Source organism: Lissotriton vulgaris, chromosome 4_1 (assembly GCF_964263255.1).
Source record: "Lissotriton vulgaris chromosome 4_1, aLisVul1.2, whole genome shotgun sequence".
NCBI lineage: Eukaryota > Metazoa > Chordata > Amphibia > Caudata > Salamandridae > Lissotriton > Lissotriton vulgaris.
Genome location: NC_141691.1, coordinates 426,905,143 through 426,932,466, shown reverse-complemented (window position 1 = coordinate 426,932,466; position 27,324 = coordinate 426,905,143).

Below are 27,324 nucleotides of genomic sequence, written 5' to 3'. Positions count from 1 at the left end.
TATAAGTCAGTACTAAAGTAGTTTGTACATTGGCTAGGGAAACAATTATAATATTCTTGTTATATATACATAAGTGCACACAATTAGAATGCCTCCAAAAGCTCAGTCAAAAAAATGACAGAAGCAGTTACTGTCAAGCGTCTGCTCACGAGGTTCCTGTTGTTTCCGTCTTGATGATGTATGCTCCCAACTCCTCTGTGAACTAACCAATTGGTCAAGGAAACAATACTCGACACAACTGACTAGTCCCCACGGGAAAGGTCCAGTGGAGTGAGAAAAAGAAACAAACACTGGATCTCTTCTTTCTGAGATGTCAGTTCGGTTTCTCTATTGAAGTGCACCAGGCTTCTTAAGATAACTCAGGATGTCTTGATACCTTTCACAATAAACAAGGCATTTTCATGAACCAGAAATATCTTCCTCTAATTCTAGATGTATAAACATATTCAAGCTTTCTATTAACTGTACATACCACAATCCTGTAAACCCTTGCTAATACTTCTTAATGATTAGGCAACCTTGATGCGGTCTATGTGCCTTTAAATAACACAACAAGTACAAGGTTATTAACCAAAAATGATTATTCAAGGAACTGGTTAGTGGTTCATCAAGGGTTAAATTAAAACACCTTAACTTGGCCTACTTTATTATTACCAATCTTGCTCCTTAAATTGGATTTTGAAAAAGAGGACAAACAAATAAAAAAACAACAACGCTTCCTACTCTCAGGGCTTATTGACCTTCTGTCATTTAAATGTTTGCACTAGGTTCTGTGTTCGAATGTACATTGGTACCTAAAATAATAAGTCTAATTTATACAAAAGTATTCACATGACATGGTTAAGTAATGTCACCAGGAATGGTTTGCAATGTTTCACAAGTAATTCCAAATAGACAAGTTCTCTTGGCCCAGTCTTGCAATAGCGGTCACAATTGTCTTTGCCAATATTTATTTATTGTCTGCTATTTTGACTGAAAATACTGCCAAGCGCTTGCTGTTACCAATGTGTATTGTCTTCTAGATTCCTTGTTGCTTAGTAACAAAAAACAATCTTACTTGTGTCTTTCAGGAACAGGAACCGGAAACCGATGCGGAGGAGCTGGACCGGCAAGAAGACTGGCATCGGAGTTGGGGATTGAAATGAAGCCGTCGGGGATCTGGAGTCTTCAGGACGGTCAGGCGGCTCAGGAGCTTGAAGCAGGAACACTCGCTAAGACGCTGGATCGACGAAGCGAAGCGTCTTTGCAGGAGGAGAAGATGCTTTTATAGGCTGCAAGCAGGGCGTAGGATTCCTTTAGCACGTGCGGCACAAGTTTGTTTAGAAACGTGCACTAAAGGTGAAACCTGGCGTGACTAAGGACATCATACTCAGCATTGCTAGAAATCAACAAGCATTGCTAACTACAATTCGATCTGATCTTTTAACAATATTGCAAAAGAAATCCTGTACAATTCTGTGCATACTTTTTACAAAATTGCAACATGAACCTTACAATATAATCTTACAATATTACAGAATGTGAACCCATGACAGTCACAGTATGTCAGCAGAAATAAGTTACAAATGATAAAAAATGCAGTAAACGTGCTGAAAGAAAAAAGAGCTACTGGTGAGAGGACAAATATATCTCTTAAAAATATATGTGGACATTTGCAAAGATTCCAAAAAAACTAAATATAAGTATCACCATGAGAAACAACAAAAGTGGACAACATGTACATAAGAAGAAGAAAAAAAAGAAGAAGAAAAAATGTTGTAACAAAAATGGACATACCCAGGAGAGAGAAGCAGTTTAAGGGAATCCGAGCAAGGATGTTTTGTAGTTGAGTGGTTGTAAATTTAAAAAAGTGTTGAAGAAGGTGAGATGCATTGAAACTGAAAGAACAAGTCAAGAGAGTAGTTGAAGAGGAACCTTTTTATTTTGATTCTAAATTAAATGAAGACTCTTGACAAAATAGTGTTGTGCATGATGAGACAAAACCGGAAGAAAAGATTAGTGAATAGATGTACCCGTTGAACAATTTTTAGTGGAGAATCGATACATACTTTTTATACTGAGCCTTTCTTTCATGAAGAAAGCTATCACCAGGATAACATATTAGTTCATGCCATTGATTAAAGATGACAATGTTATGAAATGAAGAGTGGTAATCCTATAGCAGAAGAGGGAATGGTAACTAGAAATGTGGAAGAAGTAATTGCAGAAGAGGTATAAAGAAGGCATAATCAGGGTACTGTATACAAATTGAATTGTAAAAGTGTTTCAAGTTAAGATAGCAATCCATTCATATTTTAAGAAAAAGTCCTACTTACCTTTCCAAGGCCGAGTTTAAAACACAAAATAAGTTATTCTACTCAACAATCTGAACTTTAGGTTGGAGGCTGTATTAAGTGAAAGCTTCTGCTTTATGTTTAGGTGAAATGAATAGAGCTCTTTCGCATATTAGTGTGTCTGACTTATAGAAGGTTTATGGTGATGTGTAGTTTTGTTTCTTTGATTCTGAGTAGGTTTTTTGGGAAAATGAAGAGTTATTCAGAGGAGTTGCAGAACAAGACACATATATTACACTTGGTAGTTATAAAGAGGAGATTACAAAATTTAACACAGTGTACAAATCAGATTATGTTTGTATATGCACTTACTAGAAGATTCAAACACAGACTGGTGAACTATAAAAGTGAAAATGTAAATTAAAATAACTGGCAAAAATTACCTGTGTGTTTATTTATAGAGAGATGGTTTGACTTGTCTATAAGGCAAATGTAAGTAGTGTTACAATAAATTTGAAGATAATACAATTAACAAAACATAGATATTAGATATTCATTTTGTTGTTGAAAAACTATGAAACGTCAAAAATGAAAACCATCATCAACATTTATTATTCTGTGCAGCATTGCAAAGGGCTATTATGAGCTCACTACAACTCCACAACCCATGCAGTCTGATATCATCAGGGAAAAGTGTGGAGCCACATTTTGAAGTTGAGATTAAACTTTTGAATAGACTCTCTGCTTCTGTGCTATTGATGTTGAGGGTCCTTCAGCTTTGCATTACCTTCTTGCTGCTCACTATGACCTCCTCTTATTACTTTCAGTTTCTTAGCACACATTGAGCTTATTGTCTTATGGTGATAATTCTAACCCACACGATTCACAGGCGAGGGGAACAAAATATTAACCCTGGGCAAAGCACTACGCTACGCTCGCGTAGTTTGCGAAGTTTGCACAACTTCGCACTATGCGAACTGCACGTAGCATAGTGCAAACATGCGTAGCGTTGCGTAGAGTAGTGCAGCTGTCATTTTTTGCTTGCTCGCAGTCCTCAACATCAGGTTGGCGACCGCGAGCAAGCAAAATTACATCTTCGTTAGACTTTTCTCTTGTTCGCGATCAGCAACATCAAGTTTCCGATTGCGAGCATGGAAAATAAACCTCCCGGCAAGATTCTCAACGCGGGGAGGTCAGGTTTCTCATTGCGAGTGGCTGCACATGCTGGCGACCACTCGCGATGAGAAACAACCAGTTTGAGTTGAGAAAGCTGCAGCTCGAGTAAAAATCCACTCGAGCAGCAGAAAAGAACAACTCGCACTGTGCAGGATGCTGTTTTCAATGATTGCATAGTGCCGGATGCTTGTCCGCACTGTGCAATCATTGAAAATGACATCTTGCACAGTGCGAACATGCTACTACGCAGTTTGCGTAGTGCTACGCGTAGCTCGCATAGTGCGAAGTGCACTTTGTGCAGCTACTCGTAGCGCTACTTCGCAAAATATGCCCACCCCTACAAAATATATAGATAGGTAGATCCAATATCACAGCGCTTCCTCTTAAGTGTACGCACCAAATCACATAGCGATATCGTGTGCTGTGAACGAAACAACAAAACCATCTTCTTGAGTAGGAGCTCATTTCATGTGGGTTGGAATTATCACCATACAACAATAAGCTCAATTAAAGACAGTGAAGCCTTGAAAAAGTCGCATGTACATATAAACTGAGGCGACAAAACACATGTTGGCTGTTTATCTGGCAGAATGAAGACACTACTATGATATGTGTAAACATTTGTGCTAACACGCTAGTGGTACTGCTGTCATCAACTGTAATAATCCAATTTTATGTGTGCTAAGGAATTGAATGTACTTAGAGCTGCAGCTAGGGCTGCAGGATTTAGGGAGGTAGGTGGTTTTCTCCACCTTTAGCACCGTAGCAATATAGATAGGGCGAGATACGCTTATTGGACTTACCCTGTGGGCGCCGATATCCTATACAATACCATCCTATCCTTTTGTACCTCCTCTCATTAAATGTGTAAAAAATACAAAATGGGACAAAATGACCAGTTCTCATTACAACACTACAATCCATGCAATACTAGGCCATTCTTGAAAACTCTGGAGCCATATCTGTTGCAGTAGTCTGTTCATCTGAAGAGTCTTTCTGCTCAGGGTTGTTGCTGGTGCCACTGATGTATATGGTCTTCCAGCTCCCTTCTGTTTGATCTTTATTTGGAGACATTTTCTATGATAAGAAGATATAACATGAACACCGTCCCACAGGAGAAAAAAAAAGCCTCCAGCCAAAATCTACTACCTGCTCACAATACACTTCTGGGAAAGTAGATTCCAGAAAGAGAAGTGTGTGTATATACTTCCTATTCATTTTACTGAAAATTATATTATTTGTTTATATTCCCTAATTTCCTGGTCATTTGATGTTTCCAGATTGTGCATTGAAGTAGTTTGTAATTCAAAATGTAAACTGCTACTTGTTTAGCGCACAACTCACCCGCAAGGGTCTCAAGGTGCTTGTACGAATACCGCTGTGGAAACCATCCTGGCTTTCCCTGTGAGGCGTCCACTCCTGGGCACCCTCAAGGCGGAGGCCAGGCATCCTTAGCATTGTGGGGGCCGTTGTGGAGATTAAGCAAGCTATTGCCCAGAGTTGCAGAGTGGGACGCCATGATTGGCACTGAGGCAAGAATTATCAGGTCCATGGAATTTATGACCCCAAGACCCACCGAGGTGGGGAATTGAACCCTGGTCCCGGGCTAGACCTCTGCATCAGGGTCTGCCGCTCTAATCATTGAGCCACACTTCTCCACCTTGGTTAAACAACTAAAGAGTGAATCATTCATGCAAGAAGAGCTAGCAGGAGAGGTCACTCCTGTATTTTTAAGAATAACCCTACTTGGTGACATGCTTCATTATTGGGTTCCCACCAGAGAGGCCGAGTGCTCCTCTGGTGTGCTACAATGCCTGATTACAGAGGAGCGGGTTTTTTGACTTTGGAAAGTGCCAAAACATGATGGTGCAAAGGTTAAAATTGCCCTGAATTGTCTTAAAAAAAGAATTACTTAAGGCCTGAGTGTTGTGGGCTAGTCTGCCTCACTACTCATTGGAGCGTGGTACCTGCTGTCACCATTTTCAGTCATTCCTACCCTACCAGGGCTCTCAATTGGCAGGGTAGGGTCCTTGTAAATTGTTTCAATGTTCACTCCCTGCTTCCGTTCCTGGCTCGCAATTATGGGTTGTGGCCTATCTAAACACTTCTCTCTGCCTTCGTGTGCTGTGGTCTAGGCTCTCATCGCTGGTACTTTTGTGCATTGCATTGCTTATTGGGCTTGTTTGATTGCTAAGTCAGGACTGCGCTAGGCGTTGCCCTGACAGATACCCTCTGTTGATTTGATGCCCCTTGGCCATGATGCTGGTGTCTGACTCTATGGAAGACAAATCACTGTCATGCCTCCCATAGTGGCTTCTGCATTCCAACCTTGTCGGAGACTCTTTCTTTGGGTTCTCTATATCTCCAGCCTCTTGCTTTGGCATTAGTGTCCCACTTTCAGAGGGGTGTGGTCTCGCTTTTGCACATCTCTAGCTTATATTTCTTAGGAAGTATCTGTTTCAGAGATTCTTGCTATCTTGAAGAAACCTGGCGCAAACTCTCAGGTCATGAGTAATTACCGTCCAATATCCCTTCTACCCTACCTTAGCAAGATCTTGGAGGCTCATGTAGCAGGCTATCTGAGTTCTTTTGTAGAAGCATTTTCTCACCTAGACTCCAACCAGACCGGTTTTCGACCTGCTCATTCGACCGAAACAGTCATTCTGTCAGTCATGGATGAACTTCGCAGAGGAGCAGATCAAAACACCTCTCAGGCTCTAATCCTCCTCGATTTATCGGCGGCATTTGACACGGTTGACCACAACATCTTGGTCGACCGTGCCCGTAAGGCAGGTGTTGGAGGTCTAGCATTGAAATGGATACAGTCGTTCCTGTCAGACAGGTTTCAATCTGTCCGCCTGGGCCATTACCGCTCTACGAAGGGAAGACTCCCCTGTGGAGTTCCACAGGGCTCTTCCTTGTCTCCCCTCCTGTTCAACCTTTATATGCAGCCTCTGATCACCGAGTTGCGGGAGATGAATGTCTTGGTATTTAACTATGCAATTGATTTTCAATTTACATTCCACCGGCTCATCTGAATCCTTTTTGCGTGACACAATGACTTACATTAGCAATTGGATGAACTCGAATCAGCTCAAATTAAATCCAAACAAAACTGAGCTGATCCAGACAGGTGGGAGCGCCAGCCCGTGGAACTCCAATTTTTGGCCGATTTCCTTGGGTTCAACTCCTATTCCTGCAGCAACAGTGAAGAGCCTGTGGATTATGATAAGCAAGGATCTATCTATACACCCTCAGATTAACTCAGTGGTGTCTGTTTGCTTCTTTATGCTAAGGAAAATAAAGAAGATAAAAAGATTTCTCTCGAAAGAAGCATCCATCCTGGTAGCCCAGGCGTTGATCATTTCCAGACTTGATTACGCAAACTCACTTTATGCTGGCATTCTAGCGTACCAAGTGCAAGCCTGCAATTGATAACGAATCATGCGGCTAGGCTTATCTTCCAAGTCCCCACCCGCCATCATGTCAAACCCCTGCTGCAACAACTCCACTGGCTCCCTGTGAGTCAACGCAGTGTATTTAAATTAAGCTGCATCGTACACAAAGCGCTGTCGGACACCGGCCCGGTGTTCATATCTAACAAGATCAAGAAGTATACTCCCCCTCGTACCCTTCCGTCATCCTGCCAACGTCTTTTGAGCCCTCCAAGATTCAAACAAATCAAACATGGCGGGATGTGCTTCTCAACGTTGGCTCCCCAACTTTGGAATTCTCTTCCCCTCTCTTTACGGCTCATTGACAATCATCTTCAATTTAGGAAGCACCTTAAAACTTGGCTATTCATGTCCGCCTATCTCAACTAACTCACATGTTTGTTGTAGCGCCCTGCTCTCAAGCGCCAAGAAACCTACCCGGTGAAAGTTGCGCTATATATATATTTTTTAACATAACATAACATAACAGCATTCAAGTGGGTGGCGCAGTACCTGCACACCCTACAAATTGTTAGTGTGTGTCCTGTGCATTGGTTACAGTTGAAATTTTGCAAGTGTGCTGTTCTCCTGTTCTGTATTCTATTCCATCTGTTTGTTCAAGGTTTGCAGATTTTTCCCAGCCGTAGCTGGTTATCTTCTTGCATGAGCTTCCTTCTGTTTGGTAGCCATGCTGTGGTGCCTGCTTTCAGTAACATGCTCTGGTATTTTTTGGCATTCTTAGGTCATTGGGCCTGGTTGTCTTGGAATCCTGTCCTTCATAGGTGGCAATTGTTATGGATTGTATGCTGTTTTCCTTTTCTTCTTGATCTGTGCTTCTGCTCAATGGCTTGTGATGTTCTATCAAATGCATTGTGACTTTCTAACTCAGGATCTCTCATGTTCTCTCTTTTGTGCTCGGTCAAACTGTGGCTGTGTCCCTGTTTAGATGTTCAATCTTGGGGGTGAGCTGTGCTTGATCATAACCTGCTCTTTCTAGGCAAGGGGATTCTTGATTCGGCTATTTCTCTTATGTGTTTGAAAGTCTTTCTACTCCATGATGTAGAGTTGTGGGTCTCTGTTCAGTCTGTCCTTATTGGTCATTTCCCCAGTGGCTTTTGTTTTGCAGTTTATTTTGCACCCTTAGATCATGTGGTGCTGTCAACAGCAGCCCATGTCCATTTATGTGTCTGTACTTCTTTTTGATAAGCTAGTGGCTTTTCCTGGTACTGAACATGGATCTGCCTGCAACTGATTCATATCCTTCAGTGGATTTTCTGGTGGTGTCTGCTTGCCTGCCTGCTAAATAATGCATGGTGCTGTCCTTATCGGTGCATCATACATGGTATTATGAGTTGTTTAGTTTCTGTAGCTTTTCTGGACCTGTAGCTTTCTGATTTGGCCTCTTAGCCCTCCTGGTCCATGTCGTTCCCTGTTGCTGTTCTGATCCAGTTTCTCCTGGCCTGTGTGGTTATGTTATGTTATGCAGATTTGTAAAGCACTGTATCAACCGTGAGGCTATCATGTTGCTGAGCAGGTGTGAGTCTAGCCAATCCTAGAGCCTAGTGGGACTACTCAAAAAGCTAGGGGGCAGATTTATGTTAACTGGCGCATCCCTAGGGATGCGCCAGTTAACATGCGCCACCGCTCCGCCACCCATGGTGCGCCGCAATTATGATGCGGCGCACCATGGTACAAAAACGGCACAGATGCGCAACGCATCTGTGCCGGAAATGTGGCACATTGCTGGAGTTGCGTCGCAAGCGCGACGCAGCTCCAACAAGGCTCGGGGGTACACCTTGTGCACAATGCTGCGTCAAGACCTACGCCTGCTTCAAGCAGGCGCAGGATTTTGACGCAGCATTGCCCTGAAAGTGACTGAGTGAAATCTCATAGATTTCACTCAGCCACTTTCAGGAGGCGTTCCTGCGCAGGAACGCCCCCCCCCTGCACAGGAACGCCTCCTTATGGCGCAGTGCTTTACAACGTGACGCATCTCCTCGGTCATGTCGACATTGAACTTGATCCGGGTACTATGCATCTTGTCCGAGAGGTAGTGAAAGAGTTGCGTGTTGTTGGCATAGGAGACAACATTGATATCCTGCATCCTGTTCTCATTTCTGACTTCTTGAGGAATATTGTGATCTTTCAGTTGTTTTGGGGGATGCATTGATTGTTCTCGTGAACATTTTGGTCTCTGGTGGCACAAAGGAGGGTGGTAGTACTTGCTCCAGCCTTAAAGAGTAAGAACTAGCTCAAGAATGAAGTGCAATAAAATGATGGCCGAAATATCCAGTGACAGTGTTTAATTTACTCCGAGGATTTGTTGTCCTCATCCCAGTCGTTGCACTCCTCCTACCCATCCCCTCGGAGCCCTTCTTGTATCCACTCCCTGGCTTGATAATGCACAGGACATGAAAGTGACAGGGGTATTTTTGTAGCCAGGATAGGAGGGGCAGAGCAACATTTTATATATATTGGGGGGGGGGGGAGTAGAAAGTAGTTGCCTGTCCCTGGGACGAGACTCACACTAATAGAGCAAGCACAGGAATGAGGATGTTGAATTTGGAGTAATGAAGATTTCCAGTATGTGTTCAGGCCATCATCGAATATATCTGGGGAGTGCAGTATGGTTGGTTAGTGTCTATCAGCTAATGAGGCATGCATTTAAGATCACTTGATAACGTTCAAAGTATATTTTTAGTCATATTTTCAGCCTCAGGGTTAGCTTAGATCTAACAAATTGAATCCACAGCTTTCCCAAAGGCAGACAACAGCTGAGATAAACCTCTTGAAGCTATAGAGTTTCATCAGAACTGCTGAGTTGCTGCTTATCTGGGATTCCTGCTATAGACTGAGCTGCATATGCATTTGCTGTTGACAAGCAGTATGCTGAGAAGTGTTTGGTGCAGTGGACCTAACCAGACCTGGTAGCTTGAAGCGATTACTGAGGTGAGTGTTGTGGGCTTCTCCTGTGTTAATGTTTACTGTTGCAAAGGTTCTGTTAAGTATCAAACCCTTGATACATTAGTTCCTTGTGGTATGGTTAGCGGACCTGTCCAACTTTAATACTTTTGCATCAATGGATGTTTCTGTGTGTAAACCATGCAGTGGAACTGTCATACAGTGGTAAGAGTGAGTTTGTCTAGCATGGTATTTGTCTGTGGTTTTGTTCATTATGATGGGTAGCCAGAAGTGGATCTTTCCATCAATTATACCTGTCCCTTGTGGTGCTAGGCAGTCATCTCAGTCAAACATTCACATTGTTGGTACCGAATGTTTCTTTGCAGTGGATGTATCGCTGGTATCTTTTTCTGGCAGTAGTTTGGAAAAGTGCAGTGGCCTAGAATTATGCACCATAGGGTTTTGACTTTGGACTTATGGCGGCATGTATGACATCCCAAAGTGCAAAGAGAATATCAATGCCAACAAAACAAAGCTGATACATAGCAACTCATGAGTGGCAGCATTGGAAAAAGTAGAAGTGCAGAGGGAAAGACATTTAATGTGTCTAACTGAAATATTACATCTGAGTAGCTGTTCCTCTTAGGTTACTACACCCGATTTTCAAGGTGTAAAATTCAAATTATATATATATACACATTTTTAGTGTGCCACTCAAATCTTAATGTGATTGCCATTTGTTCAGAACACTTATATTGGAACAGTTTGTACTGCATACAAAATCCATGCTGTTTTTGGGTGTGCCTTACACACTACACTCATACCTACGTTGGTTAAGGTTGTTCTGAACTCCAGAAACTTTGAAGGAAATCCACACTTACACATTTGACATTAGCCAAATACCCTGTTCATGTGAATCACAAAATCCAATACCCGAAGCGTCAGGGAATACTTTTATACCAGATAATTCTGTTCATGTCTTTGGCAAACGCTTACATTTTTTATGCTATTTTCTTATTCTCAAGTGCATTCCTAAACCTACAACATTATTGGCCATGTGTCTGGCGTACATCTATTCTAAACCATTCCTCCTACTGGTAATGTCTTTGAAGCACCCACTGAGTGTGCAGACATAGTGGCTAATGTACAACTGAACCTCTGATGGTCCTAGCTATTCATCAAATGTGTACCTAAACTGTTGATGATTGCTTCTGACCATTTCCCACTAATTCTCTCAAATATTCCATGTATATACTTGTATCAACTTTCAATTTAATGTTCACAAATTTTATTGGTCCAATGCTTTTTTGATGCAGCATTTTCAACAATATTTGAAAAAAAACTAATTTGAAGGAGAACACAAAACCCACAGTTGGAGTTTTCCATAAACTTCTTCAATTTGATATGCTTTACGCACAACAAAGGATCAGCATTTTCCTAATATTTTATTGGAAAGACTGCTCTTCTGGCTAAATGTTTTCAAAATATTGTTTTGACTTACATGCTTTAAATTGTCCTTTTTTCCCAAATGTTTCCCAAAAGTAATTGGTGGGGCACAGTACTATAGTAAAAAAAAAGCAAAAAAAAGTGAACTGTATGCTTTAAAACCTCCCTTGTGCTTCAGCATTATATCAGGAGATAGATATATATTTGGAGACAGCACTATCCTTCCCTGAACTGTCTATATTTTTGTTATCACTGTGGGCCATGCCCCCCTAAACAAATATCCCTGGCTACAGCCCTGGTTACAGTGATGCATGCAGTTATAGATTACACTGAAAAAGTTATGCACTGATATAGAGATATTAAGGAAGTTGTACATGCAATTATACAGTCATTTAGATAGTAATGTGTTTAGTCTGTTGGTTATAATCCATTTTGCAGTTATACATTTTCAATTTTGTGTGGTTGCTATTAAATGTCTGCATTTCTTTTGTAATCTCATGATGATCGCAGCTACTGATATTATTGTGGCGTCCCCATCAATGCAAAAACTGAAAATTGGTTTAAATGATTGTTTTTATACAAATTCCCTACAAAAATATGATTTTAAACATTGCAGAAATAAACCCCTAGTGTCTATGATACTGTAAAATGTGTGCATATATGTGTTTTGCACCTCTTAAAAAAGTTGTGATTGTCGCGCTTACCGAAGTCATCACAACTCTTGAAGTCATTGGGAATACAGGAAGTAGGGTTCCAACACAGTTTTAAAAAAAGTTGCTACTAATATATATGTACAAACATGTTCTTTAAATTATTAACGTGTGTATTGTAATAGTTAGAATTGTTTTTTTAAGTTTTAAATTTTGAATGTGGTGGGGGTTGTTGAATGCTTGAATTTGTTTTGCGATTTAGCAATGTGATCGCAATCATCACGATGTCGACAAGATTTTTTTCAATTTCACAAAAATATCATATAACAAGAAAATGTACAACATTTTGCGCTCTGACCTTTGTGTTGAGAGCATGTATAAGACAGCTGCTCAACAGATTACATGCAACATTTTAGGTTGCCTAGAAACACCCTGCTCCCTTTGTCTGTAAAGTAAACTCCATCACCACTATATATTCCATGCATGTCATAACGCAGATTGGTGTTGTAGATAGAGCCCATGTTCTGGTCTCTAAGGAAAGCAGAAACTGTTTTATTAACATGTTTCCTGGTTTTGTCATCCTGTGGACAGAATTGATTTGACTTCTTCCATTACTGTCTTTGGCATATATATTGGAGTACACCAAGATAGTGTGAGGGAAAAGCTACATAATTTCTGCAGAGGTTCCCTTCATTAGGATTTCCCACCCTAGGTCATTGTCACCACAGTGCACATTCATGAGATGAGGAGTTTAGAAATCCACAATTATTTTAACAAAGCTGCAGCCGATTAAACTTTACCCTCTCTTGCCAAACAACTAATGGGCACATTTGGCAAACCCAAGTTTCTTTCAATACCTTTTTTTGTTGCAGCTTATTTAGCCCAATAGACATAGCTGTGGCCAACGATCCATATTCAAAGCATTCTCTAGGAAGGAGGAGTAGTACACAGGATCGGTTTGCATCTGAATATAACAGTTGAAAGATAGTGAAAATGCATGTGTGCTGGTGATTTGAAGAAAACTTGAAGTTTGATTGGATGGAGGGAATATGCAGGTGAATTAAAAAAGGTTGCGTTATAAAACACCACATTGAAGAGGTTTTTTGGCAAAACCATCACACAAACTCTAATATAAACCCTACATTACTAAACAACTAGGGTTTACTATTAAATAAAATCTTCTATAAATATATGTATAAGACTTCCTCAAAAACATGTCCCTTTCGCAATGTCGCCACAGGTATTGTGATGTCATCGCAAATATAAAAACATGTAGAGTAACAAAAACATGCTTATTAATTCCCTGAAGAAAATACAAGGCCATGAAAATGGATGTTATAAATCTGTTTTAGATAGAAAATAACATTTATAAACCTTAAAAATTCAATAGAAAATGCAAAGTTACACAAACATTAAAGTTGGAGAAATAGAATTTGTAAAACCTCAGAAATTCGCTCAGCTAACTAAACCTGTTGAATTTTACTGGTTTTGTATGAGTGAAACCTGAGCCTAACTAAAATGTATCTGTTGCCTTTGTTTTTTTCAGTGAATTTCTAGGTTTATGTATAAATATCTATATGTATGTGTATATGTGTGTGTGTATGTATATATATATATATATATATATATATATATATATATATACATATATATATATATATATATATATATATATGTACAGTTCAAACATTTTTTACATCAGTTTTTTTTTCTTAGTGTTTTCATTTGTTTGCTACTCACTAATATGCACATGTACACATCAGCACTTATACTTTGGTTTTAAGTATAAGAAAATGTAAATAGGTCTTAATATTTATGATGTACACAATTTAATAATTTTAAATTTTGAATAAACATATAGGAAAAAAGCTGGTGGGTAAACAGGTTGTTGCTGTTGCTTCACCATAAATATTCAGATTTTCACATGACTCACATGATTCATGATTAGTATAATATTTTTTCAAACGCCAGTTTGCAACAAATAGTTCTAGTCACTTTATATACCTTTTGGTGTCTGCATTCATGCAGTCATGATAATTGTGGACAAGGACGGTCAGCAATATATTGAATATATTGTTATTTCGTAAAATATAGCACAAGTCACTTTATATACTTGTTGGTGTCTGTATTCATGCAGTCAAGATATTTGTAAAAGATAGACGTCATTGAAATTTGTGCAATCATGTGATTTTATAACATTATAAAATTATGGGACAGTCATTTTAAGTGAAAATAATGCAATTTGTTTCATTAAGATATATGCATTTTTTCAGGCAAATTTGTAAATTTGAATAGAACACAAGAGGTCGTTCAGCATATCCCATTTGTAATGTGCACTATCTCTATGTTCATGAATCAGGTCATGTGATGCACTTTAGGAGGCGTGGCCCATAGAAGGGGTCAGGGAAAAACAGCATTAAAAAAGCAAGCTGACTGCTAAACCGGTGTGTGATCAAGAGTACTTGCTACTCGAAACGCGTCGCTTGAATGGTTCCACATAAAAAAAACATCTTGCCTGAAGCCGTGGGGTCCGTCTCCTTCTTTCGCCACGTTGTGTGGAGGTTTGAGGAACTGCTTGGATATACATATACATATATATATATATATATATATTCACTAAAAAAAAACATAGGTTTCACACCTGTTATAGTTAGGAATTAGCATTTAAAAAACCTATTAAATTCACTGAAAAAACCATAGGTTTCATACCAGTTATAGTTACCTGGAAATTTTACTGACATAAAACCATTGAAATTCCCACGTTATAGTTAGGTGGACTCACTATAACTTGCGCGCCTGCAATGCACTGCTGATGATGTCACATATTACATCACTCATGACATGGTCAGTGACATCACCCTTTTTATCTTGGCCCCGTTTGACGAATCCCCCCAAAACTTTCAAGGAAGAACCGGAGCTCTTCGGGCAAATTTGAGGAAATTTTCAGGCAGATTCGTCAACCGGCGCCAAAGTTATTCCAAATAGAATTTTGAGATTTTGCATTGAAAAAAATTCTAACTATAACTACCTACTGGTGACCGCCAGTAGGTAATATATATATATATATATATATGAATATATATATATTCACTGAAAAAAACATAGGTTTCAGGTATGTTATAGTTAGGAATTATCATTTAAAAAACCTTAGAAATTGACTGAAAAAACCATAGGTTTCAGGGGTGTTAGAGTTAGCTGGACATTTCACTAATACAAAACCATTGAAATTCCTCAGTTTTAGTTAGTTGCACTAAATGTAAATCCTGTGCCCGCAATCCACTGCTGATGATGTTACATATTACATCATTCATGACATGGTCAGTGGCATCACTGATGACATCACTGATGACATCATACAGTGAATGTGGTTTGGTTCGTTATTTAAACATGCATTACATATATAACAATCTTTATTGAAGAATAAGTGGATATATAAATATCTGGATGGAGGATTTAGTAGCAGTGTGATTGACCGTTTACTTGACTATCTATAGTGTCTCACTGAATAAATTGGATAGTTACTAAACTGTGTGAATATCTGTATCCCTTTGTCAGTTGTTGTGTAAACTGCTGCACCAGTTGGTTACTAGCTTTGTGAAAGTCTATATTATTTATTGATTAGTTAACTGAGTATTTCTATGGGAGAGTGAATGTGTGTGTTGTTGGGTGGGAGGTGCTTGACTGTCCAAAGATGTGTAAATAGTTGACTTAGTAGGTATATGAGGTTAATACTGCATGTGGAAACAGTTTTTTGGGTGAGTGAATGTCTTAATGGGTGTAGTGATGAGTAAATATATTTCTCCATGATACATGTCCAACAAAGTAGAAATATAAAAGGCTGTGTATGTGACAGTTGTATATAAATAAGTATACATAAGACACAGTGATTGTATGAGTGACTGTATGGATAACTGTATACTTGTAATAGTGATTTTATAACACTCTAAGTATGAGTTACTGTGTATATGAATAAATAAAGTGGTGTCTGTATAAGTGTGTAGCTGAGTAAATGTAAGTATGATTAATTGTTTGCATAAGTGAGTAGGATGACTGCGTGAGTGAATAGGATGTGTGCTGGTGTGTAATGTCGATATAGGTGCATAAGTATTTTTGATAGTGTTCTATTCATGATTTACAGCATGTATGAGTGAAACTATAGGTAAGTGCTTAGATGTGTGTGTAGATCTAGCAATAACTGAGTGGGTTTTTGGAAACTTGTATTGGTGTGTCAAAGGATTCAAATATATTACTCTGGATTTTACAGTGAGTGATGAAAGGCTATGCTAGTGTATGATGAGGTGTATCTGATTGTCACATGGATAATGTCATCGGTGATGTCATCAGTGATGTCATTTGAGATGTCATCAGTGATGTCACCAGTGATGTCACTGACCATGTCATGAATGATGTAATATGTGACATCATCAGCATTGGATTGCGGGAGCACGAGTTACAGTTAGTGCAACTAACTATAACTAAGGCATTTCAATGATTTTGTATGAGTGAAATGTCCAGCTAACTATAACACCCCTGAAACCTATGTTTTTTTCAGTGAATTTCTAAGCTTTTTTAAATGATAATTCCTAACTATAACATTCTTTAATTATCATCCCATTCTCAACCTAGTAAAAACTGCACATATTACCACTCTTCAATTGATTCCTTCCTCCAACAAAATCGTCACAAACCAGAACCACAACTAACATTAATAATATACAAACTAGGCGTTCCGGTAGAATTTTTTTTTTTTAAAACACCACTACCCTATATTTTCAACAAGCCGAATCTGCAATACTATCTAAAAAAACAGGCGATAGTTCCACTTACTTCTAACAAATTAACATCAACATTTAACTAGTGTAAGGACGTCAACTATGTACTGCGTGAATTACATCCAACTCACATCCATATTCAAAGACGCATATGTGATAGAGGTACTAATTATGCACTTCCGACACCCAACAAAATCACAACACCAAGCGCTACCACCACTACAACCACCCCTCCTGACCACTCCCTATCTACAACCTCAGAGGCAGCGCAAAACAGGACAACGGACCTTCCCAAAATAATATATCCCCTCAACAGCATACTAGCGGAATGGTAAGAGATGTGGCAAACAACTATGTATGTATAATTTACCCAATGCCAAGACTACCGGTGATATCCTTTACACAACTCGGTATACAAACCAAAAACTTTTCCGTGTGTAGATATAGTATTCATAAGTGTAGTGTACTGCACAGTGGACGCAACCATATTATCTCAGACACTGGGGAATATCTCGTTCATGTAGCTGTGTTGTCCCCCCCCTTGAAGCAGAAGCGGAGTGGGCTGGTCCAACGTATGCAACTCCAGTGTAAGAGTATAAATAATTAGGCTACGCCTTGGGCGTGGTTCACTTGTGTGAAGGCAAAAGACTCTGCCACAGCGAAGGTGCTCACCCTGCCACGTGGCTGCCGCCATGACCACTTGCCTCCTCAATACAGGTCCATTGCAAACTCAGGGCCACAGCACCGCAGACTTATGTCAGTGTCAACTGGTGCGTTCGATCCACACTGCGGACAGCATGGTTCACAACTTGAATTCATATTTAGCTCTACACTACAGACAACATTGAATTAAGCCTTTCTTTATTTATTGCAGAGACAATTGTACTATATGTCTTCAGATTTTGTTAAAGAATGTGACAAAAAGCATTCATCGATGACTGTCCTGACTACTGCCTTCCATCTACACTGCAGACAGCAGGGTTTGCAACTTGAAATCAACTTTGGATCTGCTCTACGGACAGCATTGAATTTAGCCTTGACTTTTTTTAAGGCAGAGACAATCGTACTATATGTCTTCAGATTTTGTTGAAGGATGTGACAAAAAGCATTCCTCGATGTCTGTGCTGACTACTGCCTTCGATCCACACTGCGGACAGCAGGATTCATAACTTGAGTTCAGCTTAGGCTCTACACTACGGACAGCATTGAATCAAACCTTGATTTATTTAATGCAAGACAAATGTAATATATGTCTTCAGATTTCGTTAAAGGATGTGACAAAAAGCATTCCTCAATGTTGGTGCTGACCACTGCCTTCGATCTTCACTGCGGACAGCAGGGTTCACAACTTGAATTCAGATTTGGATCTACACAATGGGCAGCATGAAATTCAACCTTACTTTATTTAAAGCAGAGACAATTGTACTCGATGTCCTCAGATTTTGTTAAAGGATGTGACAAAAAACATTCCTCAATATCTGTACTGGCTGCTGCCTTCGATTTACATTGTGAGGGCTCACGATTCAGGGTGAATGGCGATTGCACATGATGCCTTTCAGTAAGCAAGAGACATTGTACCAATGCGACCTGCCCGAACCACGAATCATCGCAGGGTACGCACACGCTGAGTTCTTCAGGTACCACTAACTCACTGCACAACAAGTCAGTTAATGCAGAATTTACAAGGCAAAAATCATTGCTTCTAGTGGGTCCCCCCCGGACCATGCATCATCACATGTTATATACATGCTAAGTGCCAAAGGTACTACTAACTCAGTGCAGTATAAATCATCGACACGTGGCCGTATTCAGGCAGAATTCACCAGACAAAAGACATTGGTCTGAATGCGGCCCCCCTGGACCACGCATTATCGCATGGTACGAACAAGCTCAGCACCCAAGATACTACTAAGTCAGTGCACCATAAATCATCGCAAAGAAGAATGAACAGTTTTATGTCAGCAATGAGGCATACTATCACTTTTAAATCGAATTGATGAGGAATTTAATAGACAAAAGACATTAGTCCAATTACTGTTCACACCCCGACCACACATCATCGCAGGATACTACACGCTAAGCGCCAAAGGTACTACTAACTTAGTGCACCATAAATCATCACCACATAGCCTTATTAAGGCAGAATTCAGCAGGCAAAAGACATTGTTACCAAAGCGGCTTGGCCGGAGCACGCATCATCGCAAGCTCCACAGAACATTGATGTTTTGTTGTGCCACTAACTCAGTGCACCACTTATCAACGCTGGTTGCAGACACGCTAACTTATCAATACTGTGCAGCTCTACTCAACGCCACCTGGCGGTGGGCTCTTGCTAACTGCTGCCTCCTGCCTAATCTGAGCTCGTCAGAACTCACAATTAAATAGACTCTTGATTCATTAATTGAAGAGTGCAGTACCAAACTAAGTATAACGTTCCTCAAACCTACACAATATCCCTTTAGTAGACTTCCTTCAAGAACTTCTTTTATATCAATTCTAGGTTTAGTTGAATAACAGAAATTCACCCTGCAAGTGCAAAGGAACTCTGAATGGCAGTCTAAAGCTGAGGACAGCACAGGTCTAAATTTGAACTATAATGTCCCTGAAACCTACATATTTCGACAACTTATTCCATATACAGAATATTATTATATATTATTATATTCCATATAAGGATCATATAGGTTGGCCTTGGAGTCTCAGAGATCCCTCTGATAGAATCAACCGCCTAAAGGTAGCCTCACGCAGCGTAGATTTGGGAATGATACCACTTCCCCTGGGATCACAGCTTAGCGGATCTTAGACAAGGTTTTTACCTGTTTACTGGTTTGTGCCCCCTTCACTCTCCCCTCTTTCATGTTCTCTCACCCTCCCCTACAGCTTTCCCTATTTAATTCTTTGTCTACTTCCTCTGCCCCATCCCCTCTCCCCTTAATCTCTCCCCTTGCTTGCTACTCCGCCTAGCCCCCTGTCCCTTATGCCCTTTAACGTAGCACTCCTTCTCCCTTGTTGGGGAAAGATTCAGTTACTCATACTCTGGAGTTTCAGTGAACCCTCTGAAAAAGTCCACAGCGCCTAGGGAGCCACTCACAGTTGAGGTATGGTATGGCGCCCCTTGCCAAAACACTCCTCCCCTTTTTGGGGAAGGATCCAGTAGGTAGGCCTTGGAGTCTAAGAGACCCCTTTGAGAGAGTCCACTGCGTAAAGGGAGTCTCTCGCGACGGAGTTGGGGAATGATACCACTTCCCCTCGGATCACAGCTTACTGGACTTTGGACACAGCTATTAATCGTCTACCGGTTTGTGCCCCTGTCACCCTACCCCTCTTCGTTCATGCTGTGTCTCTCACCGTCCCCCTCCTCTTTCCCTCATTCATTCGCTGTCTACTTCCCCTGCTCCTACCCCCTCTCCCCTGAATCTCTCCCCATGCCTCCTCTTTCCCTTACGCATATTGTCCTTATTGCTTGTCTTGACCTAACATGTAACTATGTAGCTATGCTCTAATAACTGTGTTACATTTGTAACAATGTAACCTGAAACTATGGTCTGATATTCATGTAAAGTGCTCTGCTACCTCCGGGTCTAGCCAGCGCTATATAAAACCTTTCAAATAAATAAAAAAAAATATATATATATATACATGTTTTGTCTTTTATTTGAATTATGATTACAGATGATGCAGTCCAGCAGGCAACAAACAATGCTTCCAGTGCAGCCTGTTCGGACCACGCATCAGCGCAGGGTGAGCACATGCTGAGCACCAGACCTACCACTAACTTAGTATACCATAAATATTCGACATGTGGTCCTATTAAGGCAAAATTCTGTAGTCAAAAGACATTCTTACCAGTCTACGTGGACCACGCATCATCGCAGGCTCCACACAAACCGCCCCTACCTCAGTGCACCACAATTCATGAAACCTTTGCGATATAATCTTCTGTATATTATTTCACATGTAGTGCTCCTACCTTTGTACAGCAGAAGTCATCAACCATTTATGATGGAATATCTGTGTATGATAAGATGATTACTATTGTACTTCTTACCAACAGCAACGTGATAAAATGGAGTTGAGTGCCTGTGCCCGTACCCCCTTCAACTATCCATCTGTGTCTGTGTATTCATTATGTTTGTAAAATGCTGCCCCTAGGCCCTACCACATTATATTGTGATGTAAACAGCGTATGCAACCATCTAAACTCTGACAGTAACAAAAACTTTGGTTATATAACTTTCTCTTGCTCATTCTACAAATACAAACGTAGAACTGGATCATTACAATACAGCAAGCAAAGTGTAAAGTAAATTCATAAGTGTGTGCTATTGCTCACGTTTTTTTGTTGTAGCTTTTTTTATATATCGACCCAAAACGATATCAGCAATTTATATGAGCACCGTATTTACAGTACATTTTCAGGCACACGTAGATTACGTGATTTGTCTACAATAACAGGATGTGGATGCGACTCCGAGGATCGAACACTGATTTCCAGCACCAAGTACGACAGTATACCCGAATGACCACATACGTATATATATTAGCTGCCCTTCATGTGCCAAAAACTGCAACCTAAAGCTTTCATAGCTCTGTATTACTACAGCTACAACACTCCACTGAATTTACAACAAACATTCATATTCGCAGAAATGCGTCATGTCCACCATCGTTTGTGTGTGGAACTATAGATGAATGTAGGGTCAGTGATTGCCCGTACCTTCCATGTTGGCCATGTTGTGGGACTTCACAGACATAATGACACATTTGCATTTAAGACCTGGGTGACAGCAGCACTATAACACAGACAAACCCGAATCAGTTGATTTTTGATATAGCTCACGACGGAGCCACGCCCATAGCTCTGGAGTCATTGTTCACAGCCTCGCACAGCACTGGCATACGTCAGGCCAGCCTATGCCGCTTAAGCTTACCGGTGAACGCAACAATGCTACATGGCCCAGATTTTCATTGTAGTGATTTGCTAGTTCCAGGTCTAGTTGTCAGAACGGCACAGACACACACTCTCTCATGGCTGATATACACCCACACCATACCCATCCAACACAGGCGTCACAACACACGTGACCCTACCAAGGTATTCAGCGCAGGCCCTCCTCGCATTACAACCCCAGGGCACACACAGATGCACCAACAGACTGTCAGTGTGCCCCGAGGGACCTTTTTCCTGTCTATTATGCGGTCTTCAAGCCACTCATTGTAGCGTCATAATTGGGAGCCTTAACAATGATAAAGTCATTCCAAAAGGCTGGAAAAGTTTTCTACTTAACGTAAGGTCTCTCCCAAAGCATCATATGCAACTTTGGGATTCCATACATAGCATTAAGCCCGAGATCTGTTTTTTAACTGAAACGTGGCTAAAACCCCATACTATTCCTACTATCACCTTGGGAATACCTATGGGGTACAAAATCCTCCGCCTAGATCGGCTGGAGAAAATAGGAGGCGGTATTGCCATTGTGTACAAAGATAACCTGATTATCAGGGTTTTAGAACAGGTTATGCTTCCCACTATGGAAGTAATTATTTTTCACTTAAAAGTTAGCCCCAAAGTACACTGGAAAGGAGCACTAGTGTATCGCCCGCCCGGATCGAATTCGGGGTTTTCCCTAGCTTTGACTGAGCTCCTAGCTCCCCACAACTAATGACATTTTTATCCTATTGGGAGACTTTAACTTCCATACAGATGTTACAGACCACCCTGATACTATTGCACTTTTAACAGATCTTGCCTTGTTGGGCCTTCATCTCCGCAATAATGGCCCCACTCATACTGGTGGCCACACCTTGGATTTAATCTTTACTACTCTTCCCAATGTTTACTGCCACCCTCCTAAATATATTTACTGGTCGGATCATAAAATGCTAGACTTTTCCTTCCTCCATTTACCCGAACCTACCAATCACCCCATCACCCAAACAACTACACGCAGATCATGGCATAAAGTTACTCCTGATAGGCTCACTCAAGTCTGGAAACAGCCAGTCCTCACAAGCTTGGATAACATTGAAATAGCCCTCTCAAAATTTGACTCCTCAATGATGGAAGCCATTAACACTCTGGCTCCTCAGAAAATAATCAAGCAACCTACCATAGCTAAAAGAGAAACATGGTACACTGAGGACCTTAAAACAGAAAAACAAAGGTGCAGAAAACTGGAGAAACTCTGGAGACGATCACATATGAAGGAAGACAAAGACCGATACTTAACAGCTATGGCCACCTATTATAAAAATATAAAAAGAGCTAGGAAAATCAGCCTTACCTCCCAAATAACAGAGGCAGGTAATTCCACCCGAGAACTCTTTAAAATTATACAGACTTTTACCAACCCTGTAATATGTGAGAGCCCGGATGTTTTTTCTCAAGATCTTTGTAACCACATCTCTCAGTTCTTTGAGGAAAAAATTGAGGGGATATATAAGAAAGCCACAGGTCCAACAGAGACTACTGTTTCTGAGATTCCCCCCATAATGACCCCTGATAAAATGCTTCATAACATCCCAGAAATTACCTTAAAAGACCTAACCACCCTCATTGGTAATATGAAGACTGGTTCCCCCACTGATCTGATCCCTGCAAAAATGATCTCCCCTTTGGTAGAATCATTAGGCCCTACTATCCAGAAGCTAATGAACCTCTCTTTCGCACAGGGACAACTTCCACAACCCTGAAAAGAAGCGGTAGTGAACCCCATACGAAAAAACACCACTCTTCCCTGGTCAGAACTCTCCAACCTCCGCCCTATCTCCCTTCTCCCTTTTATTAGCAAACTGGCTGAGAAAACATGTTAATACCATCCTTTCCAAGTTTATCGAGGCAACAGGGGGCCTGGACCAATCACAATCTGGGTTCAGGCCCAACCACAGCACTGAATCGGCCCTCCTCTCTGTGACTGATAAGATCAAAATGTCTCAGGACAGAGGAGGCTCCATGATACTAGTGCTGTTGGACCTGTCAGCGGCCTTTGATACCGTGTCCCACACCATCTTGCTCAGCCGTTTGCAGGGAGTAGGGATCGGAGGCTCAGTACTATCTTGGCTGGAGAGCTTCCTTTCCGGGAGATCACAATCTGTCAGCCTGGGTCCCTATCGCTCCACCTCGAAGGCGCTCACAAAGGGGGTGCCACAGGGCTCATGTCTTAGCCCTACATTGTTCAATGTATATGTGGCCCCCCTTGCTGAGATTGTGCGGAAGTATGGGTTCATACCGGTTTCTTACGCTGACAACTCCCAGCTCCTCTACCCTTTCAGCTCCCTTGGCCCTAAAGTCAGGGAAAATTTCGCTGAGGGCATGAGGGCAGTGTCACATTGGATGGCCACAAATTGCCTCCAATGTAACGTTGCAAAAACCGAGGTCATGCTTTTTGGCAGGGCAAGTCTTCTTTGGTCTCCTGAATGGTGGCCGCTGGACTTGGGCCCAGTCCCTACATCTAAGCCTCATGTCAAAAATCTAGGGGTTAAGATTGATCAAAAACTGACCCTAAAGGAGCACACAAATTACATTGCAGGACTATGCTTTCACACCATTGGCCTCCTAAGACGAGTATTTCCATATCTTCCAGATACCTATAGGAAGACACTCGTGCAGGCTCTGGTTACTAGCCGCCTAGACTACTGCAACGACCTGCTGACGCTAGCAAACGCCGATGCAGTAGGTCGTTTGCAGGTTGTCCAGAATACGGCGGCTAGGCTAGTCTTGGGTGTGCCGGCAAGGCCTCCCTCCAAGCCTTTGTTGGTATAGCTTCACCGGCTCCCTATACGGCAACGTATTAGTTTCAAAATATGCTGTACGGTCCACAAATGTTTATATGGAGACAGTCCTAAATACCTCTCCCAATCCCTTGAACTGTACCAACCCAGCCGGTCACTCCGTTCAAGCAACCAAGCGCTCCTGAAACCCCCTGCAACAAAAAGAGCTAGACAGGGAGACCGAGCATTTTCATCAGTTGGTCCTGCTCTTTGGAACAAACTTCCTATGGAAATGAGGATGAACACCTGAGGAAATCTAAATTTTATGGTCAAGTTGTGTTCCCTAGCGAGTACCCCACCGACTCCATGTACGAGTTAAAGTGCATGTAACTTCCCTCCTGTGTCAGCCAGGAAGACGCAAATACATTTGCGTCCAACGTTAACATATCCTCTTTCAGACCCACCATGAATGGGTCGAATGGTCCGTTCCTAAGTATGCTATGCCAACGTCTTTTTGTAGTGTACTCCTATGTTTTTCAGCTCTGGCTGAAGTAGGCCCTGAATCTCTGCCACCGAGCCTCTTTTCTGGCTTCTGACTCCGAGAAATCTCTGCCCAGGCAGCCCCTGTACTCGTGAACTCTGACTTACTTTCAGCGCGGCCCCTCGCGCTCGGCTCAGCCTGCTGCCTGCCAAGATTGACTATAACCTTCGAGTTATCTGTTTCCCTCCCCGAAAATACATTCCAGCCTGCTAGCTTCAGTAAACATCCTTCCTCAGCTACAGGGCTAAAGGGCCGACCTGTCTCTGTGCAAGTAATTCATAGCTTCGTTGCCATGCTTCCATGGAAGGCCCCATGCCCCCACGCTTCTCATACAGACACTCAGGCGCTTATACACGCACTCACAGCAAGTATAGAATAGCTTCTGCTCTAGAGACCTTTCTGCCCAGATAGCTCAGTTCCTAAACATCAGATATCAGATATGATAGAAGCACAAGTTGATCTGACATGCCAGACTTTTGTCTCTTTCCGTCAGTGTAAATGTCAAGTCCCCTGCACCCCTCCAATTACACGTCATGCAGCTGCGTGCGCATCCAAGCTTCCGATTTCTGCTGACATTGCCACATTTTCGGTTAGTGCCACCCCTTTGTGACACCTATCAGTGACGTTTCCAGAACACACCTCTAGTTCACGCCTCTTGATTACGCACATGTACCACGTGTATATTGTTATCTTGTCTGCTCTCAGCTGTTACGCCTTCTATACTGTTTTAAATGGTGTACAATAAGTATATAAGCTATGTACTGTTAATAAAATGTTAGCGCGCTCATCTATCCCTTCTGACACCCTGTGTGGTGGTCAGAACATGATAACTTGGCCATGACAATTCCTTTTTAAGGAATAAAACCCTTAGAACTCTAACACCACGGACTCTGTCTTTTTTCACCCGATCTGAGTTATTATTGATTAAGTACTTACCTGCATAGAAATTAAGAGAGTAAATTAATTATTTACGTCATTTTGGCGCCCGAACAGGGACCCCTCCCCCACCTCACGCGCCGGTTGGCGCATTGCAAGCTCTGTCCCCTGCCATCAGTTAGAAGGAACATACGCGTACCGGCAGGATTTCCTGCATCTCCCTCTGACCCACGGAGGTGACGAAGACTGCGATCAGTGCCCAGACGAGGCGGTGAGGAGTGCGGAGGATCCCGACCAGAGCCTAGCCGAAAGAAGCAAGGTCCGAGGTGTCAAGAGGCCCACCAGGTTTCCGAAGTTTTCCGAAAATTCCCAAAGTTTTCCGAAGTTTTCCGAAGTATCGAGTCGAGTCCAGTCGAGTTTTCCGAGGCCTTCTGTTTCCGTGCTTCCCGGTGAGTACCATTGCTGGGTCGTATCTAGACGGGTTTGGGTATGCAAGTCCGGTCTGCACTGTTTTTAGGCAGTGTATCTGTACTGTTTAACAGTATATCTAGTATTCCGAATTTCTGAATTTTTGCACTGTTACAGCAGTGTATCTGTACTGTTGAGCAGTACATCTAGTAAAGTGGGATAGTCATCTATGTTTGAAATGTTTTTGTGATCAATGTCGTGGTATGAATGTGATTGTTTTCTTGTGCATTATTGTGTTTTTTGTATAAATAGTTACATTCAGAATTAAGTATCAAGGATCGAGCATTCCAGTATCAAGTAGGCACAATGCCGTTTTTCAACAAGTTAAAGCAGATAGGAACTAGGAAAGGGATGTTAGAGGAAGAAATTCCGATCCCCCCTAGGGACACTCCAGGTAATTTCATGTATAACAAACATGGCATAGACGCCATATTGTATCTAGAGTTATGGACCGATTATACCAAGCACCTAGAGGAAAGATACCGATGGCCAGTTAACGGAACATGGGATGCCGAGTGCATCATAAAGGTAGAAGAGGCATTACGGAAAAAGAAAGCCAGACAATCTCAGAAAGACGCCATAGAATTTTGGCGTAAGGAATCACATAAACGTGCTGAAAGAGCACTTCGTAGAGAAGACAGACTTAAAGAATCAGAAAAGGCCCAAGAAAACGAATTAGTTATTGAAGGAATTCGAGTAAAATCAGAACAAATAGATCGCATCCGAAATAGCCAAGTGAACAACATGTATCTTTTGGCCGAAGGTACACCTGACGCCATTTCAGAAATACCGAAAAATTTGCCATCACCATTAGTTCCAACTAAAGTAATGCACAAGACTACTAAAGACATATTCCTAAATTCATACTTAGAAGATGTAGCACCAGCTTACACCAATCTGCCTGTTCGTGCCCTGCCTACTGACAGGGACGGGGGTGGCACTCCACCCCCAGGTCACGTTCCGCCGGTACCGCAACAGACTTCCCCCGTTCCGCCAGCCCCGCCGCTTCCCGCACTCAAAACTGACCTACCGAAACCACGTTTGCCTGATCCACCTAAACGACAAGTTCAAGTTCAG